Source organism: Lonchura striata, chromosome 1 (assembly GCF_050655825.1).
Source record: "Lonchura striata isolate lonStrDom1 chromosome 1, ASM5065582v1, whole genome shotgun sequence".
Taxonomy (NCBI): Eukaryota; Metazoa; Chordata; class Aves; order Passeriformes; family Estrildidae; genus Lonchura; species Lonchura striata.
Window position 1 is genome coordinate 90,081,891 of NC_140703.1, and position 21,053 is coordinate 90,102,943.

Genomic DNA, 21,053 nt, shown 5'->3' on the forward strand with positions numbered 1-21,053 from the left:
TTTTGAGGAAGGCAGTCATTCTGCAATGCTGCCCTAACATCTAACCAGGTGCTGGATCCAAGCCCAAATGAGAGACTGCTTGCTGTCAGCTGGCAATACAAGTGCCAGAATGGATCCTCTGTTGATGTCCATGAAGAGTCCTGCTCACAGGTCACAGCACAACCCTTAAATAGGAGTGAAAGATAAATGAGTTGTAGTACAGCCTTTTAAATGCTGGAAGTGGATATCCCATCAAGATGTCTTCAAGAAACAAAGTAGAAACAATACAGGAGTGTCTGAAGTAATTTGTATTTCTTGATTTAAGGAATTCTGCATTCAGAAATTCTCTTTAAAGATAATAGTTTTTCCATTAGAAAATGTCAATTTGTTTGAAATTAAGCTGTGTTTAGGAAAAATGGTTTGGAATAACCTTCTGATTCAAAAGTCTTATAGATGAAGACTTTTTAAGTGGTCAAATATCCCAATCTGACATTTCTAATAAAAATTTCCAAGTTTGGCTCCAGTTCAAAATAATGCTCCATTATGTGCTGAATAAGAATAGTTTATAAATAACTAAACCCTAAAAATGCTTTAAAATTAATGGAATTATACATGGTATTTTACACAACCATATTTTTTTCCTGCAGTTCATCAGTTTGCATCAATTCTTTAATACAGAGAGAAACCAAAAAATGGAAATTTGTATTGTTGGAGCAATATCTGTTCTACTCAGCTACCCATACCATGATGGTTTCCAGTAGAAAAGATGTCATTAAGATACCCTCATGTTTTATATTTTGTAAGGTTACTCATAAAATCAACTTTTTCTTCTGTTCTTCTCAACATTTTTAGGTAGTTTCTCAAATCTGAGAAAGCATGATCTTATTTCAGAAATAAATCCACCATCAAAAATGAACACTAAACAAAACTTTTCAAATCTTTACAATCCATTTAAAGTGTGCAAAATATGTGTTTGCTTCACACCCTTCATAATGAGTAAACTAGTGTTTACTCCTAGTTAAAGATATTCCCACAATGAGAATTCTTAAAGCACGAGAAAATGAAATAATAACAATTCATTACTAGAAAAGCATAATGATGTGCACTTATTTTACTCTTCCTTTCTTTAGACCACACAAAATAAACAAGGAAGCTGCTGACCTTGCCCTACAGAAGTGTTTTCTAATTGTCAAAATCATTTTAGAAGAATTAAGGTTATTTATTTTCTTTTTTAAATAAGACGGTGTTTTATTTTAATGATGCTTTGAAATTCCTTTTTAGCCAAAAAGAAATCCTGTTAACTGTGGAACAAAATTCAAATCCTGATGATAATATCCTTGACAAGGCTGTGCTTCTCTGGAGTAAATGAGATTTTACTGTGTTTTCTTTCATTTTCTCTTTTCATATTTCAGAAGAATGAAAAATAGTTTCTAATGAATGACTGATCCTTCTCTTTTCTCCCTTGTAATATTATTACCCTTACTAAGAAACATTCCCATAAATGTATATCTTCTTTTTTATATCTTCTTAAGAAAGAAAAAAGCACTTTTCTATGGTCATCTTTTCAGTCTGAATTACTGCCTCTTTTCACAATATGCAGATTAATTCATGACATTTGGATTTTATTCTTTAAGCTCCTTTAAAGTGCACATATTTGTTTCATATGTGTGTATGTGTTCTAGCACAAACTTTATCTAAAATAAATAAATACATATCAGTAAAGCTAAAAGTAGAAAGATGATTTATATCAAAGAGCTCAGCATGTAGTGCCAACAGTTCAGTAAATATTACAGAAGGATAGCAACAAAGAAGAAACTCATGGCTCTAGTTAACAAAAACATGCAGTTGTAGACGTGCAAGTGTGTAAGGCAAATATCATAAATACCTTTCACGTTCTTTTGGGAAATGCTGGTCATTTAATAGCTCAACCGGGTACAATGCTCACACCCTCAGGAGCCCCAGGTGAAAGCTTCCAAATAAGTGAGCAGTATTCAGTCTGCTAGAGGAGTGAGGCTTTTCTGGTCAATGTTTTTGGATTTAGCTGAAGAAAATGTTGCCAGTCAAGAAGTAATGAGATGTATCTGTAATTAGAGATCTCAGAATCACAAACTGAGGCTGTTTAAAGCTTAGAGGAACAAAAATAAAGAAAGAGTAGGTAATTCTATGTGCAAAGAATTTCTACAATTTAATTTTTTTTCCTTGAAGAGAGTGCAGAGGAAGTCTCAGTAAGAGTTCATTAGAAAAATCACCCTTACATGTTGTCTTCATAGATAATTTGTCTAAAATACTGCAGAATGGAAGGAGTCAAGAAACAAATAAAGGTAAGAAGGACCTTCTAATATTTCCAACATAGCTGCAAGCACTGGGAGTATCCCCTATGGATAAGATACTGTTGTTTAACAGGCAACAATGAAGGATATATTCTCTTGTGACAATTGTCAGGCTTGTGATACCATCAAAGACACCACTCATCATGTTGTCACACAAAGTTCCTATAGATGTGCATTACAGCTCCTAAGAGGAGTGTTCAGGGTTGTGAGTTCCTGCTCATTCTCTAGCAGAGAGATACCATGACTACAGGATGCAGTATATTGTATCCTGTGGAAAAAAACTGATATCATTTTCTCTAGGCTCCTAGGTTCAAAATCTCCACTTGAGGTAGACTGCCCTACATGCTCTGTATGCTTTTGCTAATTACTCCCTGCAAGATATGGACAGGTAGATTGCTTACAACCAAACATGGAATGAAAGTGTAACTTCCCAACAGAGTGACTTACAAAGATTATATTAAATTGACATGTCCTAAACACTCCCTTTCGAGGGAAAAGAGATCTGTGGAGCAAAGGACAAGGGGAAACTTGTAAAACTGCTTTTTCCTGACTCCCATCTTTATTGCTGCTATGCAGAGAATTTTGTGGTTTTGGTCTTTTTTTTTTTTTTTTTAACTGTAAGCCTCCTGCTAAGACTAAGGTATGTAAAAATAGCAGATGAGCTCTGACAGGGTCTTCAAAATTCATATTTGATATTGTTAATGCTATTCTTAGATGCTTTCAATACTACTGATTTCATAAATTGTATTCTCTTTATTCATTATGGGCAATTCTTGCTTCAATTTTATCTTCTGTTGAATATTTTGTCCCTATTTTAAACAGTACACATGTGCCTAGATGAAAAAAAGGGAAAAAGGGGTTTTGGCAGATTTCTTGAAATGAATAGTAACCCTTCATGATACATTGCTACCTTTTGTGAAGAATTTAGTCTAAAGTTGATGTAATTTACATTCTTAAACTCTGAAAAGGAACACTCCAAGAATACTGTTTAATTAATAATGGGGTTATGGATAAGGAATGCATATTTAGCTTAATTTTTAGGATCTTAATATTTGAAAGTCTTTAGAATAATTTTCTTGCTAGATTGTCAAAATGTGGCCTTTAATCTATAACTATTCCCTAAAATGGTATCACTAACATAAAAAAAAAAACCAAAACAGCTGAAAAATCATTAATATTTATGAGCAATCTATTGGGCAAACATTACAGGAAATTGGTATCACTGAATGTATTTGTACCATGCATGTGACCCAACCTTTCTCCACCCACAGTTAATCACAGAACAAAAAAAACCCTTCTGAATTCAATTTTTATTGTATCTATTTACAGTATCTATATCTTGCTCAGTCTTAAGACAACATAGAAGGAAGTTCCACTAAAAGAAAATTAATGTGATTTTTGGAAGCAGGAGAGTTTGTATGAATTTCTGAAGCAATACTGATTTTAGTGGAAGCAGACCTCTGCAGGAAACATTTGAAAATTTTGCCATCATGTTCTTGGATAGGAACAGGTATATAAATTCCCTCTGCTTGCACTAATATCTCCAAAGAAAACATAACTTATCTATTGCTCTGACTTGTATTAACTCATGATATTGGTGGAAAGATGAGAGAGTGCTAATAATATTGTATTTTTATACATAAACACATAGAAGAAAAATGGATGATAAAAGAGAACTCAGTTCAAAGGAAAAGACATGCTGACTTTGATGTTTCCCACAGGTGCAGATCCATTTACCACGATGGGCCCTTCTGAAGGGTTTTTTGTTATTTAGACTTCCAATATTAGGATATTTTTTCAGTTGAAACCATTCAGATTGGCATACTGGATCTTGATATTGTTTTAATATCTATTTATCAAGAACAGGATTCTCTGATCAATTGGTATAGCTAGTGATCTTTTTATCCATGTCTACCTGGGACAAGTTCAGCAATTTTAAGGGGTATAATTTACCCATAAATTGTTCATGCATGGATCAGAGAAGAAGTCCAAGTTCATTTATACACACATATGTAAAAATATTTATATACTAATATATGTCAGTATACATATACTTGTTCACATATCAGTGGATCAGAAGGGAAGAGCTCTGAAAATGGTAAGAAAAAGGTGAGAAAGTGCACATTTAAACCTCCATCATCTCTCAGATACATACATAGCTGCATCTCTTTTTGTCAAAGAATCCTTAGACCTTTATGTGCATGTGTTGCACCAAGTAAACCCCATATCTCAGAGACAAGCAGGATAAATGTACTTTTAGGCTTTCCCCAATTGCTCACACAGTTTAAAACAGTCTCTGGGCTGCAGGTAACCTGTCTCATTTGGGACAATAAAGAAAAATCTGTTATTTGTGAGTGTGCTGGAGGGTACTTACCACATGTACATACACGTGGAGTCTGGAAAGATCACAGCTATGAAGTTCCTGTCTCCAAAAGCAAATGCCTTGCTAGGCAATGTGGCCTGATCCATGTTCCACCACTCATGTTCTCCATGTCCTCCATTCCTTATCTACAGGAACCCTTGCCAGAAAATGAAGGAGCTTTTCAACAAGGAGGATGGGAGCTATTTGTGCAGGAGAGGAAAGGGACAGTATTCCAGGAGACGAGGGCGCCCGTGCATGACAGTGAGCTGAAACATGACCCTATGGATGAAAGAAGGACATCACAAGTATAAAAAATAATGTTTTTCTCATGTCCTTGAGGATAATGGTACAACACCCAGTGTGGTTGCAGAGCTGAAGGTTTTCTCTCAGTACAGAGCACCAACTCTCCATGGACTTCTCTTGGGGTTGGGAAGATGTGCACTTTGCAGAGAATTCTGCCCAATGTATAGGAAGCTGTCCAACACCTAAGCCTCTTTTTGTGGCAGATTTCCTATTTGCACCATCAGTTGCTCAGGAATTGTGGGATAAGGACTCTTTTGTGTAGAAGGGTTTACCTTTTTGGAAGATTTACACCCATGGGTTTTAATCAAGTTGTTGAGAAATATATACATATGCAAGAGTGAAGTGAATGCTTTCAGAACTGAACATTTTCTCATATTTTTGACATTTTCACCCCATTTGGATCTTTTGTCTTGTGTAGTCATGCCTCAGTTGTGTTTTTATACAGTCCCTATTGCTGCAGAAGGGACTTAGAGCTGTCTTAGAGCCACGCAGAACCAGTCCTCTGTGGTCTGCTTGATTAACTGGTGAGGGAAGTTCTCCCACCTAAAGGTTTCTGAACATTTCTGCTCTTCCTTATACCCCTCCAGCCTCACAAGTGTCAGCAATCACAGCATGCTTATCCACAGCTTGCAAATCTTTCACACAGATGCAGCGTAGTGGGCTTAGGGGATGTTTTTAGGGAACAAATGAAATGCACATGTTGAAATGTGTTTGTGAAGAGTAATACAAGGGTTTGGGGATCAGGGGATTTGTGAGGTGATGCATGAAGTGCAGTGAAGTCATAGGTTGCTGCTCAGGTACCTACAATGCCTAATTGTTTTTATTGAAGCTGTAATGAAACCTCAAAAAATGGAATTTTGATTTTAATTTTTGAAAACAATTTTATATTCCTTTAAAAAATTAAAATATCCTTGGAAAATTATGATTTCAACCCAATAACTTTATCTTTAGCCCTTGGAGAATGAACTTTATTTGAGTTGGTTCTGCTACCCTCTCTAAGCTTCGCTCTTTACACCTTACATGGCTGTAAGATAGTGGTTAGTTAATTTACAGTGAAATGTCAGACAATGCATGTGCATATCCCTAAGCACAGACAGAACTGTTAAAAGGGAAAAAGAATAATGAACAATAAATGAAAGCCCAGAGCACTAAATTCTGAGCTTTTACTTACAATAATTAATGTATTACCTCAAAGATAGATTAACTCTTCCATTAGACCCCCACATATACTTGGGTGTCATTATCATCTGTGTAAAAAAAAAGGCTGGCCTGAAAGATTATTTTCTTGTTTAAACAAATGAGCAGAAAAGCGTATCCATATCACAGTGTTGCACATGGAAACAAACATAAGTGTGTGTATATTACCTTTCTTTTTGTTTTATATATATTTTCTCTGCTCATTCTTCTTTCATACACTTTTTGAAGAAGAGGCTGGTTTTGCCTTTCATTCAACCCGGCTTTTAGAGGAGATTTCAGAAGTAAATGGAAATTTAGTGTATTAAAAACAAAGTTTAGTTACAGAAAAGATAAAATGTAAGTACTTCTTGCCAAAACTTTTGTGAAGAATTAAGTGTGTAAATTTATTCCACTACTTGCATATGTATGATTTCTTAATATGGCAAAACCAAGGCATTGATACTGGAGTGTCAACCACTGTAGTAAATTAAAAAAAAAAAAAAAGGATGAGAGCCCAAACAAGGCTCTAATGACTTCTCAAATACAACAATAGCCACAATAAAAAGGAAGAAATTCCATTTCTATTTCTTTTCTCCACAGTAGAGATAGCTGGCAGTATCTCAGGCTGAGCAAAGGACTGTCTTCCACTTAGACATATAATCCAGCATTCTCTGCCAAGAACAAGATAAATATCTAGATGTATATTATTGATGTCACTATATCCCAATATAACTAAAATATTGTCAGTGTACTATATATTTAATTAATATAGAACCACATTTTTGTGCTACTCCATGGTGCCAGTCCAAATAAATTTCAAAAAATCAATGTGAATTTTGGAACAGCAAGCTTAGTAAAAGTATGGGTCAGATTCAGCACATCTTGGAACAGGGAGTATCAGAAAGTGAATAAACTACTGCATGAAGTGAATCGCATTAGTAGGGATAATGTTTGGGAAATTTTGTGAAAGCACTGAATTCAGAACTTACTAATTTATTAGGAGCCAAAGGACACAAAACTTAGTTTTGTGACATACTTGGATATGAAGAAATCCTCCATCAGAACACAAACATTGTAAACACCTTTCTTTAAATACTTCAGCTTCCTGATTTCTTTGCTCTTTTGTACCTGTCAATCACTAAACTATGCCTGAACCCTTCTAACAGATGGGAGTTTGCAGACTGACATTGCTTTCCTTTCCCTCATTTCTCTGATCACAGAGACAGCCTCCTAGTGACTCCATCAAGCCGTGAGTAGAGAGATTTTGGTAGCAAGCATGGAATATCCATTATTGTAAGGTAGTCCAAGTTAGTGAACCAGTTAGTTATCAGTAGAGCCTGAATAAAAAGTGACAAGATTAGTTGATATCACAAGACATAGTCTGCAAATTGTAGAGAATGAAGTTCTTAAATATATGTGTCATTTACTTCTGTCAGTCATCTCCTTTCCTGCCACCTTTATTATAGAATCATAGTCTCATAAAACAAACATTCTATCTCACTTCCAGCAATTATAGCCTCTTAATAAGGAATGTATACAACATTCTACAATAAAACTGTGATAGAAAATCCTGGCTCCAAATGTTAATTAATATAATCATAACCACTTTTTGTTTATAACTTGCTGCTGTGTATTCCTGAAATACTTGGCTTTGGGTGGTGACAGTTAGGTGAGTGTACTGTATATAGTTCAAGGCCTTAGAATACTGATGGTACGGAGTTACCCAGGAAGAAAATAGAAAGAGATAATAGTGTTAGGTTTGCCACCCAATACAGCACAGGAATATTTATTACATTAATTAACTTTGCAGAGTTTAATAGAATTTTATTTTGAAAGTTACACTTTTTTCCTACTTTAAGAGCTAGAACAGTATTTACATTTGCAGATTAGAAAACGAGAACAGTTTGTCTGGATTTGATTCAAGTCTTTATAATCCTGTTATACACATTTTTCTCCCCTGCGTTCATAAAAAGCTGCAAGTTGATAAACATCAGTTACTTGGCACAGATCAGCCATTTTCCAGGCCATATACCTGAGAAAAGTACAGTCCACAAGCCAAGTGCAGCAGGTATTTTAGTTCATAAAATGGAATATGTGTCTACAACCTCCTCTAATCAAAATAGAACAACATCTCTTGCTATGTGCATTGTGTTTAATACCATATGGTAGCTGACTGGAAAAGAGGCAAACTTCTGGAAGTTCATCAGCACAGCCCCTGAACAGCTCTAGTCAGCTCCAGGATAAAAGAGGGGAACTCTGCTCTGGCACTCCCAGACCTTCATCTTGTGCTGGGAACACAGAAGGAATCAAAGAATATCTATAAGATGTTGGTGGCTTATTTTCTTCATGGAACAAACTGCCCAGCCATGTCCTTTTTTATTTCTTTTGATGCTTGTTGACAAAAACTAATACACAAAGCAGACAGAGGTATCTATTTTTGGCACTCAGCACAAGCATGATGAAAGGGTGTTTAAGAGACATCTAAGACAGTTATTTTAAACAACAGAGCTACAAGTGGACATTTCTGTGCCTGTCATGTTTCCTATGGCTTTAAACTAACTTGAAATAACAATTTCCATGTACTGAAAAGAAACTGAGAGTGTACATCATTCCAGCTTTCAGAAAAAATGGAATTTTAAAATTAAAATATGTTGCAAATACTATAAGCTATCTTTTCACTTCTTCCACAAATTATTCATTCAGACATACAATGAATTGGTTAGAAACTACTTGTGTATGATATTTTATTGGGGATGTGTTGTCCAGTAGGATTTATCAGCTGATGGCAGTGTGTTATTGTCATATTTTAGATAATGTTCTACTGGCTAAAATTTCTGATGCAGAATGTTTACCTGCTTTACTGTGTCCTTTTCCACTGTTCACTTGAAGAACTAGTGTGGCAAAGATTCACTGGATACCTAGAATCTATGTGCTCAGTAGAAGGTGCTTTTCTACCCCCTGCACCAAGCCTCCAATCTAATTTGTGAGTATGAATCAGTCCTGATCTACTGTTTCTCAGATTTCTGGACAGTGTAAAATATCAGTCTCAAAGCATCTGCATCTCTAAACTCTAAATACCAAACTTTTCTTAATTAACTTTGATTACCTCACTGCTTAAATTGATACTGAAAGAGGGAATATAAAAGCTAAGGAACAGTTCATAACATAAATCAACATACTTTCTTTACTGAATACCTTCTGTTAAAGCTCACATTCTGTACTTAGAGACTTAAGCATTTCTAGTCTTCCTTTCAGGGCAAATTTCAGGCAAATAAAGTGACATTTAAACTTCTAAAATCATTAATCTACATTTTAACCAGTTGAAGTTTCACTTATTTTCTGTTTGTCTTCTTTTTAGTTTCAGTTCTCAAGGTCATATTCATCAGTTTCCAAAGGCTTGGCTTTTTTTTTGCAGCAAGTTAGATGAAGAGCTAAATGATTATTTTGTAGTAAGAAGATGAAAGTTAGATGAACCTTGACATATCACTCAGGGTATAATTCAGCAGTGAATTCATATCATCAGGATTTATCTACTTTAGAAACTAAACAGTTAACCTAATCATCTCTTTTTATTACTAATTTAAGAAAGCTTTTTTTCCTAAGTACACTCTCACTTTTCTGAATTCACTGCATGTGACCTGCATCTTTTGTCCACTGCACCATTACCAGCAGCTAATCCCTCTTATTTATTGATAATTGGACAAAACTGAACAACATGCCAACTCCTGAAAACCGAACACCACTAAGACCTCTATTCAGGTTTTCCCCCAAAACCACATTGGTTTCCAAGTTAACTTCCTTTGTGGAATATCAATGGGAAAAGAGTTTGCAATTCTCTCATGAGTTAGGAATTCCACTAATTCTAACCTGCACATTGCATAACTGTGTGAGATGTAGGAATACGATGTACTGGGGCTCAAAAAAATGAACACAGGAATGGGAAAGGAAAAGCTCATTTAATGTTTTGTTAATCAGTTTAGAACTTGCCATGTCTTCTTGAAAACAAATGTTCATTGTTAGAATCATATTGGTCAATGGGTAAGTGGTGATTAAGCAATACGTATTTGTGAAATGTGGCCCGATTCTTAAAGTTTTTATCACATTTTTCATTATTATTTCTTTTGACAAACAAAAACTGCATTACTAATGCTTTGTCAAACAACCACGACCACATATTCAAGATAATGTTGAACTTCTTACAACCATGTGTCACTGGCAAGCATGTTTCTCTACAGGCTTATGTAAGAAAATTGCTTGGTGCACAATACTAGACACACATTGTGTAGAAAAAAAACAACAAAAAAAATCCCACTTTTGAAAAAATCATAGTTATCACCCATTTTCAATCCTTCTAAATAGGAACTCCCCTTAGAAAATATTGCAATTTAGAAGCAGTAGCAACAGTGAGCCATGCTGAACTTCCCCCTTCAGCAAAATTTTATTTTATGCTTTTCTTGATTTGCCCCATCTCTGTACAGGCTTTCAAATACCCGGCTATACTGATCTAAAGATGAAGCCATAAGCCTCCCCTTGCAGAATAGAATAGAGAATAGAATTCCTGTGTGGCATTTGACAAGACTGTCTGTGTGTGAAGTCCCACACTGCAGTACCCAAGCAATTTGGGAGTGGGTTATCTTTGGAGCAGGAGGTACTGCATATGGGCTTATTAGTCCTGTCTGTCAGGGCTATGCTACTTTAATGTGGTTTTATGGCTCCTGCGTCACACGCTCGTATCTGCACTATTCAGACTCAGCAGCTTGCTCCGAGCGCGCCAGAGTACGTCCAACACTGCCTTTCATTGTGAAGCACAGACATATTCCAAGAGTCTCTGCTTGCCATTACTCAATTTGGGAAATGGATATGAGTAATTTTTCTGTAGTGAGGCTGGCTTTTAGCTAGGGAATTTAGGAAGAAGCATCACAGAGTGATCATTCAGAAGCAGATTAAAAGAATCTTCTCCATCACCATTTTTTTCCCTCTGTCAGCTTCCCTGGCAGGAAATCATGTCTCATTTTTAACAAATAGATTTTTTTAAAGAAAAAGTGACTGTTCCCAAACATACAGTCTTGTATGAAGGGGCAGAAAGAAACATTATTTGCACATGGTGTGAAATGGAGTAATTTATGTGTTTTAATCTTGCAAATAATTTCAATCATATATTCAGAGCATATCGCCATTGTCTGTCAACTTTAATTTCAGAAATTGGAAAGTATAATAGCTTTTCTTTTAATTTACAGGGGATGAATGGTATTGTTAGGGTTTATTTAAGGAGAAGCTAGAGTATCTCCATAACACAGCATGCATATCTGCAGAAGCCAACAATGGGTCCTTGCCCTCTAGCTCTGAGAGGAGAGATGTTGCCAACAAAGATTAAAAATAAAGCAAACAAACAAAAAAAACCCAGTAATAATTTCACAGGGAAAAAGACATAAATATGATAAAATCCTTTAGTTATTATATGTTGACAGGCTTACTGACACCAGTATGGAGTTTCATTAATTTATATAGGCAGAAATAGTAATTCACATTACTTTCAGTGAAGTCAATGGTAGAAAACTTTCGATCACACACATAAGAGGAAAACTAAGTTCAAAACTGTCCTCACAGTCAACTTAATAACTTTCTTTTTTTTTAGAGTGTGATTTTCTTTTCAAATATGTTCGCAAATATGTGTTGAAATTTACAGAAAAATCAAAAGCTTAGAAGCAAAAGCTAGTGCTGTAGTAAGAGTATGCAAGGAGTAATTATGCTATACTCCTAAGTCAAATAAAGTGCATGTTAATTATCACTAATTAAAAAATTATGACAGGAATTTTGTTCCAATGTTGGAGAACTTGGCCCTTACCCTGACATGAAATATGAGAATAAAGTAAGTAGTTCTTGCAACAGGGAAATTTACACTGTAAGACATTTCTATTCATCTCCCTATTTCTTTAACCTCTTGAGCTGCCATTGCATGCTGTCAATAGGAAGGGAAGAAAAGACAGAAGGAAGATGTCATTGGTTTTGGAGAGTGACCTCACCAAACCACCTCTAATCTGGTACCTAAAAGCATTGAAAAATTCAGTTTCTGTGAAGAGCTTAAGAGAAATTTTAACCATGATACATTTCAATTAAGAATAAAAGAATGCATAATACCTCATAGTCCTATTTGTGGGTCTATTGTTAATGTGTGTACATAGCATGAGCATGGGGTTTTGATTGAAACAGTAAAATAAAGCATTGTTGACACTTGCTGCATTTTTCATGGGGAACTATTTTCTACCACAGCTAGAAGGGAATAGGTAACCCATATTCAGTGGGTGATACCCTTACATTTACAATGTTTGCCAGTGATGAGCCAGGATCTTACTTTCAAGTAAAGAAATATTTCTGGTGCTATTAACCTCAGCCAGGACAGATTTGCAAGCTTAGCCACATTCAGAAAAAAAATTTATGTTGTCCAATTAAAAAAATAATGCTGTTTTTTGCCTTGTTTTGCTGATGAGTGCTGCTTTCAGAGCAACCCCAATTTTATCTAGGAGATATGCAGAACACTGTGCTGTATAAACTCAGAAATTAGGTATACAAAGTGTCATTGACCAAAAATTAGGCACTCTCGAGGGCTACAATATAGTAAACTGATTTGGGACAATACCAATTGTCAAAATTTGAACTAAAACTTCTCAAACCCTATGTCTTAAATATAAGCTTCTAAATCCATAATTGTCCAGCCAGGAGATTTTCATATGGTGTAGGTTCAAACACCTAATTTTGGTCTCTAAGATAGACAATGAGTCTTGCTACAGTCCACAGAGAAACCTGAAAGGATGAGTTAGGAGCCTGGAAATGTCAAGTAATGGTCAGCTTTGGTTCAAAAAGAGTTTAAAATTTAAGAAGCCACCTTAACTTCACCAGTGTGAAATTCTTCCTTGCACCTAGCCAAGTTCTTCAGGAGAAGTTGAATACTCACAAGCCTTAATTAGGAATTGAAGGGATCAGGTCTAACACAGGAAAAGTAAGAGAAAAAAAGTAAGTACTAAAATAGTTGACCACTCCCTAAACAAAATACATGCCTTTCCTTTTATAACAGTTGTAATTATACTAGGTTTCTTGGTGCAGTCTCTTACACTCATGTGAAGAAGCCACTGACAAGGTTTCATTTGCATTTCTTTCTTTTCTCAGCTGTAAAGTTTAGATAGTGGGAAAATACTGTAGTGCAACTGCCAAAAATGTTTTTCATCCTGACAATGGAAAGACAAAAGGCTCACTAATGACAAAATGTTTATCATCAATTCAATCAATTCCTGACAGGGAATGAAGGTGGACTGTTTGATATTTAAAGGCACTGTATGCTCAAAGGATATTGAATTATCCAAAGATCACTTCTAAGGAAAAAAAACAAAACAAAACAAAACAAAACCCAGAAAAAAGCCCAGAAAATAACATACCATTTATGTAGACTGAAAGCTTTGTAGGTCCTAGATCTAACTTAACCTTGACTGTCTCTTATTTCCTTTCTCACTAGCCATGAAGTCAAGAAAAATGGGCAAAAAATCCAAATTGAGGGCACTGTAGCTAACAGAGAAGAAAACCAAAAATCACTTTAAATTCAGAGTTTAAAGAGTTAAAGAAGTAATACTATTTAAACAGGGTTGCAGAACTCCTATTAAAAATGGCAGTACTATAAATGTTCTAGTATTGTCAGGAATGTTCTGTTGGATGACACTATACTGTGATTTGTACACACAGCGGACCAGAGCTGATGGGTGAATGAAATGATCCATAACCCTCACTGACACATTTAGAGCAGTTCAGCTGCACACAGAGAACAGTCCATCATTTGCACCCTTCTGTGAAAGCTGGCTTTACCAAGTGTTTCAATGAAATATGTGCAACTTCCCATTTAAATTAGTACCACATGAACCATGAAGAGCACCACAGGTATCTGTTGTAGTACCAGCCTAATGCAAAAGTGGCCTGTCTTGTAATGCTCTAACAGGAAAGACATACAACCATTCATCTGTAACATATTAAAACCAGAAGAAATAAATTACTCTATAGATGAAGAATTATTGCTTGTGGAGAGAATGTGCAAAGGTAGTTCTAAAAAGCAGCTTTTACTAAAAAATTATTGCAACAGCATTTGAATTCCTAATGCATATTAAACCCAGTTCGCATAATCATAAATCATCATTTTTAAATCAAGAAAATCTGCTTGAAACTTTTTAAAGGTTTATTTTACTAGTTCAGAACTATTTCAGCATTACTACTGAGGGAAGTGCAGTAGGAGTTACTATAAGGGTGAAATACAAAACTTAACCATTTGCCAAGAAATAGCTCTTTACTCCTGAGTTTTTAAAATTTACCAGAAAGAGTTGCATAAGTAACTAAAAATGTCTTGTGAACATACAGGTGACTAAAAAGAATTGAATTCCTATGGGTGAATTTGCTCTCCCATACAATAGCTTTTCTTAAATAGTCTCATGTAGTCTAGCCAGTAAGGCAGAAGATTTAGAAAAATAAATTAATTTACCCAAATACTAAAAAGTGTTTATATTAAATTAATTTTAATAGGAAAATTAATCTCCAAAAGCTCATTCTAAGCAATATGCCTAACTCTTGATAAATCTTGAGCTGAACAAAAACTAGTTTTCAGGGTGGTGTATACTTAGTACTTTCAGAGTGGTGTGCAGGAGTTGATGCACACATGCCTTTTGCTCTTGGATTAGGAAACAGTACCAGTATGAATAAAGAAACAGCTCAATGTCTCTCAGGCTAAAGACATGTTGCTCGCTGATATTTCCAAATATAAAAACAAGGACAAATGGGGTTAGTATCCTCTAGTCCAATTTTTTCAAAAGTGTGCCTTGAATATCAACTATGGGATGCTAAGTAGCCTCTGGGAAATCAGTGCTGCTCCAGCTGCATCTGGTTATAAAAGTTCTGTCACTTCTGAAAATGAGACCTTTGTATTCATTTCTAGCAGTGCCTAGGAAGCTGGCATCAGGTCCAACTTTTCAATAAACCAGGATATTTTGCACTGGTATCTGGCCTATATATAATAGCAATGTACTTCACATTAATGAACACTCTTATATTTAAATATTCTTATTGTGACTTTTAAAACCAAGTAGATACTCTCTTTTACTATGTTGATATAAATTTCAAACAGAGAAAATGCTATAATGGGATACTCAATCTGAAACACATTTTGCAAAGCCACCTTTGTCCTAAACTGATGGACTAATAGGCATTACTTTTCACTTGCAATGGCCCATAATTAAAAAGTACAACTTTAGGCAAAGGTGAAGAATAAGAAATGTTCATCTACTGGGGCTGCTCATTGATTTAGGGAAAAAGTGATTAAGGGGGATACAAGGAGCGAGCACTCCTTGAAGAACCAAAAAACTGAAATCAGTCCTACATTCCAAATAGACTGCTTGTGCTAAATACTATTTTAAGTTCCATACCTATTTAATGATTTTGTTTCCCCCAGAAGTGTCAAGCATTACCAGTGAAACTCAGATGACAGCAGATGTAAGATTGTCTCCTGCAATTTTCCTCAAGCCCTGCTCACTGCCCTTTTGCTCATGTCTCTGTGGTCTCTCAGATGCCAAAGTAAAGTGAAATAAAAAGCAATATTACAAAATTGTCACTTTTAGTCTGTGTACAGTCAATTAAATAGAATACTATCATAAGATATTCAAACAGCACAAGTCTAGAGCTGCTACAATTTTGTGAATGATAGCTAAATAATCTTGATGACTGAGAGTCATTCATATCACTAATCTTGCTCTAGCAGATACAAAATACAACTCCATGTGTCATGAAATCTCTATGGTATTTCTGTCTTTGCTTAACATAACAGAATTTCAAATACTAATGTGTTTATTGTAGGTTTTTTAGGCCTCAGCTGTTGTTTGATTACTATGTGAGCTCATATCTGTATTTGATCTAAATGGTCTAAATTATTGTGATGGTGGGTTGACCCAACCAGCAGCTAATTTCCCACACAGTTGCTCTTTCACTTTCCCCCAGCAGGGTGGGGGTGGAAATTGAAGGGCACAACTAAAGAAAACTTGTGGATTGAGGTAAAGACAGCTTAATTAGTGAAACTAGAACACTGAAGTGATATTACCATTGTTTTATCACAACCCCCAAACCCCTCCTCCAAGCCCAGCACCATATAGGTTATTGTGAAGGAAAAAAATCTATCCCAACCAGACTCATTGCAATGATTTCTGTTACAGCCATTATTTAAGAAATCTCCCAGACAAAATTTCCTTTGCACTGGCTGGAAATTTTCACAGAAAATTTCAGAAGATAACCTCTGTATTTCAGATAAAGAAATACAATGCATCTTGTTTTCTATATTTATTTCTCTTTTTGGTTAGGACAATAATGAGATATATCCGTTTTATAATTAAAATTAACCACCAATATCATAAGAAGATAAAAAAATAGCTGAGTTTGGAAGGAACCTCTGGTGATTGTCTAGTCCTAGATCCTTGCTCAGGCTATAGCAGGTTGCTCAAGGCTATGCTCAGTTTGGTTTTGAATATCTCCAAGGATGAAGACTGTAACTTTGCTGAAGCATCTATTTTGGTCTTTGATCACTTTCATAGTAAAAAAATCTTTTCCTTATGTTCAGGTGGAATTTCCCAAATTTCAGCTTGTGCACATCATCCCTCACTTCTGTTACTGAGCACCGCTGAGAAAATCCTGCCTGCATTGTCTTTACTCCTCCTTCAGGTATTTGTATACATTTGTAGGATTCTAAACCATCTATTCTCCAGGCTGAACAGCCACAGCTCTCAGGGAGAGATTTTCCAGTCCCTTAATTATCTTCATAGCAGCTTGCTGGACAGGCTATGGCATGTCTGTGCCTCTCTTATACTGCAAAGCCCTGACTCTGACCCAGAAATCCAGATATGCCTCACCAGGGCTCAAAAGAGAGAAAAAGGCCTCTTCTTTCAGCCTTCAGGTGACACCTCTCCAGCCCAGGAACCAGCTGGCCTTCTTTGCCACAAGGGAGGGATTGCTGGGCTTTTTTTGTTTCTGCAGTGCTGCTTTTCAGACAGTGAGTCCCCAGCAAGCACTGATGCCTGAGGTTACTCATCCCCAGAAGTGAGATTGGTCATCCTCCCTTGCTAAACATCAGCCAGTTCCTGTCAGCCCATTTCTCCAGCCTTTCGAGCTCCTCCTGAATGGCACCACAGCCATCTGGTATATGAGGCACTCCTCTCAGTTTCATATCAGCAAACTTGCTGAGGGTGCACTGTGGCCCATCACCCCGGTCATTAATTAAGATGTTAGACCCCCAGGGTTCATATACCTGGCTCAGCTCCTCTACTGCCTGGCTTAAATGGTCATTCTGTGTTCAGCTGGTACCAGATGGTTCAAAAAATACACATACACACACCCCCAACTCACAGGTAGTAAATATGACATTATTTGATCCCCTTAGAGTATCTGAGTAATTTCTGACAGTCTTTGACAAAACCCTAGAGCAGGAATTTAAAATCTTGCAATTTATTTTATGTTAAGCTACTAGAATCAGACCTTCTTGCTATCCTAGAAGTACATAATTTATCTGTAAATGAGTGATGTCTAACCACAAAGGTGATTAGACACAGAGGTGCAAAGTTAATTCTAAATGATGTGGGTTTTTTTCTTAAGAATGGGGATATTTTGTTTCTTGTGTTTATTTTCGGTTGGTTTTTTCTTTGTTGTTTGTTTTTGTTTGGGTTTTTTTTAGCTATACTTTTTTTTTTCTATAATCATTACAGCTGTCTGTAACCAAGCTGGGACAGTTAAATGCATGCTCTCTCCAAAGTACTTAGGATTGAACTGAATTGACACCTTCCATATGGTATGGACAGTATCATCATCCTTTTTGGGATTGGAGCAATGGTCCTTTCACCACCTGCCATAATTATGCTTCACCAAGGAGATAAGAAAATCTGGATCATGATGTAACTAAGAGGAAAAGCAAGAAAGAGACATTTCCTTCCCTTATCTCAAGAGATGCTTCCAGGTTAGGCAACACTAGAGTTCACTGGTTGTATATGCATATGATGATCAGCTTCAGTTGTGCCCAGTTTAGGTTAAACTCAAAACTCTGGAAAAGTTTTCTTAAAGTATTAGAACCTGAAAGAATAGTGAATTATTACATTGAAATTAAAACTAAATTATTATGTTCCTCTGAAAAGGAAATTAATATACTCCTTGACATCTACTTACTGTATATTATGGAAATAGAGTAACACAGCACTAAAACTCACAATCCATATTCAAACAAACCAAAATGGATTTGGAGTATTTCTTTCCTAAACTGCCTGTTGAATTCTCAATTATACAATACATACAGGTAAAGTGGAATTATTGATACACCTCTCTAATTGTATAGAAAAATGTCCGTCTAATGAATAGTAATTTCTTTCTTCTGCACACAATTTTAATTATATTCTATGCTTTCTACACTGTTCACTATGTTTCTCCACTGTCCCATTAGCTGGGACTTGCCACAAGATACGTGTGCCCATTTGTAGTCCAGTAAGCAAATTACAAGTCTGGCCTTATATACAAGTTGCTCACATCACAATCAAAAGCTGATCAAGAATTGGTTTTCATTCTTATTAACTTGCAAGGTATTTTGGACTGACAATGGCTGCACTGCTGAACATTTTTTGGTTTGGAGTTATGTCCAGCTAACTGTTTTTAAAAGGGATCCTAAAAGGATTCTCACTGGAAACATTGCTAGAAGATATTACATATTTTTCACTTGGCCAGATCAGAGCACAATTTTATATCAATGAAGTCTGTTCAAAAGGCACAATGCCATAATGATAATTCACTACAAACAAAATAAACAAGATGTAAGATTGGAGATCAAATATTGGCAGCTAAGTGGCAAGTTTGCAAAGGATGAGTGAGCATTCCCTGGGCTCTTCTAATTTTCAGTATGCCAAAACAAACAGACGGATACACATAAACTGCATGCAAGGGGTCCTTCTCTTTTTTATTTTTATTATTAAATGTTCTAAAATACATATGAGGTTAGTAAGTCAAGCATGGTGTCTGTATGTATGAAAGTAAAATATGAATGGATGTGTTATTAGATAATTTGCATTAAATTAGAAATAGACTGCTCATCTGTGTTTAAGCAAAAAATAATATTGATATACCATAGAAAATCCTTAACTTTCCAGAACTTATTCAGCTTGCACTCTCATGTTGTATTCACAAATAGTTTTCCTAATATAAATTTTCAGTGGAATAAAATAAGAACTTGGAGCCGTAATTATTATCGTCTTAGAGTTACTACCTAGAGCAAATCCATTAATCTCTTTCTGAAAATGCCTGCTTTCCTACACTGACTATAAAGTGAGACAAAGATGGACCTCTAGACTTCATATCTACACTGAAAACATTGAACTTTGAGCAAAAATTAATGTGAGGGAAAATAGAATTAAGAGATTATCTGCCAGGGGTGCAAAAGGTTATGAAAAATATCAGAAAAAAGAAACAAGGAGCACAGGTAAGATTCAGTTTGCTTGTGTCTATTCATAGTCATCATAATGTGCCCTAGGAATCTTAATTACCCATTGTAATCAGTGGAGAGCTGGTCAATACAGCCAGCAGGATGTAAAGAGCTTTTATCTCCTCATACTAGATACCTGATTTCATTCAGTTGAACTGCTTTATGACTCCAATGCTTAACAGTAACCAATCTCAGTCATCTAAATGTGAAGGGCATTTGAGATACTCTTGTAAATCCTTTCTGGCATAGAATCATTGAGAAAAGACCATTGAGTCCAGAACTGCAAAGTTTACCACTAAACTATGTCCCCAAGAGCCACATCCACCTGTGTTTGAAATACCTTGCGGGATGGTGATTCGACCACTTCACTAGGGAGCCAGTTCCAGTGCTTAACAATTTTTTCTTTGAAGTTCCTCCTTATGCCCCACCTGAAGCTCCCCTGGCAAAGCCTGAGGACTGTTTACTTGGGACAAAAGGGTGACCCCCACCTGGCCACACAGCCTCCTTTTAGGCAGTTCTAGAGAGCAGTAAAGTCCTCCCCGAGCCTTCTTTTCTCCAGGCCAAACAACCCAGCTCCTTCAGCTGCTCCTCACAACACCGGTGCTCCAGACCCTTCACCAGCTCTGCTGCCCTTCTCTGGACATGCTTCAGAGAGTTTTTCATGTAGTAAGGGCTTAGAACTGAGCTCCAGAAGAGGATCAGTTCTCATATCACTGTAGTATATGCCTAGGTCTCTAATCATATCTAGCATGTGAATACTTCGGTTACCACAGGGTATTATAACCTGTGTATTTCTGTGCTTTAGAAATACATGTATGATCAATCAAATTGAGAGACAGCTTTCAAGGGAGTGAGCTAGGAAACATGTCTACCTGTAGATATCTGCACTTAAATGTCTGACTCTGGAACTTTTCTTAAGTAGAATTCAATCCCATGAATTGAGAAAGGTTAAGGAGTTGTAGGATTGAAAAAAGTGTGCTGGAAAGGACATTGGAATTACTGAGAAACTTGTATCTAAAGAGGAAACAAGATCAGGCACTGAAGAAACATATGACAGTAAAAGATGTGACTAGACACATGAAAGAATAGCAATATTTTCACACAGTAGCATGTTTAGATACAGTTGCATGTTTAGATATAAAACATACATCTATTTTTAAGATGTAGATTTTGAGTTGTATGGCATTATAAAATGACAAACTCAAACTTCTGTGGCAGAATGCATTAACTGAAGAACAGAAGATTTTGACTAATCATGTACAATGTGCTTCCAGCAATGTAAATAGTAATATCACTATCAAGCAAAAATAGAAGCACTGTTATTTATCTTATTTTGTACAGCTTAAATGATACTCTTCCACAGATTCATATATTTAAG

At 36.0% G+C, this 21,053-nt stretch overlaps 1 long non-coding RNA gene across 1 annotated transcript in view; it reads right to left on the bottom strand.

The window, feature by feature from the left end:
- Window positions 1-20,396, bottom strand: part of LOC146768761 (uncharacterized) — a 155,295-nt gene extending 134,899 nt beyond the window's left edge. Inside the window, exon 1 of the long non-coding RNA XR_014949709.1 lies at window positions 1,865-20,396. This is a non-coding gene — a long non-coding RNA (uncharacterized LOC146768761). The remainder of the gene's footprint in view (window positions 1-1,864) is intronic.
- Window positions 20,397-21,053: the final 657 nt, after the last annotated feature.